At 37.9% G+C, this 954-nt stretch overlaps 1 protein-coding gene across 2 annotated transcripts in view; it reads right to left on the bottom strand.

The window, feature by feature from the left end:
* Positions 1-954, bottom strand: part of LOC106870674 (hsp90 co-chaperone Cdc37) — a 36085-nt gene that overhangs the window by 10502 nt on the left and 24629 nt on the right. The gene's annotated exons all lie outside the window — the stretch shown is intronic.

The raw sequence follows: 954 nt of genomic DNA, 5'->3' as shown, positions 1-954 counted from the left end.
TTACGTGCCACCAGCACAAAGGCAAGTCAGGCGGTACTGGCAACGACGACGCTCAAAATGGTGTATTTTAAATGCCACCTGCACAGGAGCCAGTCCAGCAGCACTGGCAATGATCTCGCTCGAATGTCTTTACACGCGCCACCGACACAAGTACCAGGAAGGCGACGCTGGGCACAGGTGCCATCACGATTTCGCTTTCACTTGCCCCAATAGGTCTTCGCAAGCCGAGTTTAGTGTCCAATGAAGGAAACAACGTTGGCATGGGTACCAGTCGTCGAATTTAGTTCGATTTCGATTTCACTTGCCTCAACAGGTCTTCACAAGCGGATTGTTGACTTTCTTTAATCTACACCACTGAATTATGTATTTAGTGTCTCATTCATCAAATGAATAAAATAGGAACTTCATTGAATTTTTGAATCTATATAGAATCAACAGCTCAGAGCAACTCGTATACATCTTCTAAAATGTTTAACCTCGTTGGTATCAACTTGCTGGGGACAGTCTCTAGTACCCTAATACAAAGATTCCCCATTTTAAATTATTCACAACTAAATTTTTTAAAAATCAAAATAATTAATATAGGACCCTTTTATGTCGTAGACACCAGTTTAAAAAGCTATTTTACTAGATCTCTTCAAATTCTTAATTTCAAAATTAATTACCAAAAGCATAGCTATGTAGTTAATACTTCATTTAACAACCATTTGGTTTTAGGTTCAATCCCAATGTATGGCACCTTAGGCAAGTACCTCCTAAACTGTCTCAAGTTGATCGATGACTTGAGAAAAATTAGATGGAAACTGTGCTTAAGCCTGATAAAAGGGGGTTTATAAAGCCAAGCTGTATCCACACATTTATATTCATGATGTATCTGAACCATGTATTATTGAAACCCAAAAGAAAGAATATGATACTGTAACTTCCATTCTTGGACTTATATATATATATATA

This window comes from Octopus bimaculoides, chromosome 1 (genome assembly GCF_001194135.2).
Source record: "Octopus bimaculoides isolate UCB-OBI-ISO-001 chromosome 1, ASM119413v2, whole genome shotgun sequence".
Taxonomy (NCBI): domain Eukaryota; kingdom Metazoa; phylum Mollusca; class Cephalopoda; order Octopoda; family Octopodidae; genus Octopus; species Octopus bimaculoides.
The sequence above is the reverse complement of the archived record's forward strand: the minus strand, read 5'-3'. Positions and strand labels throughout refer to the sequence as shown.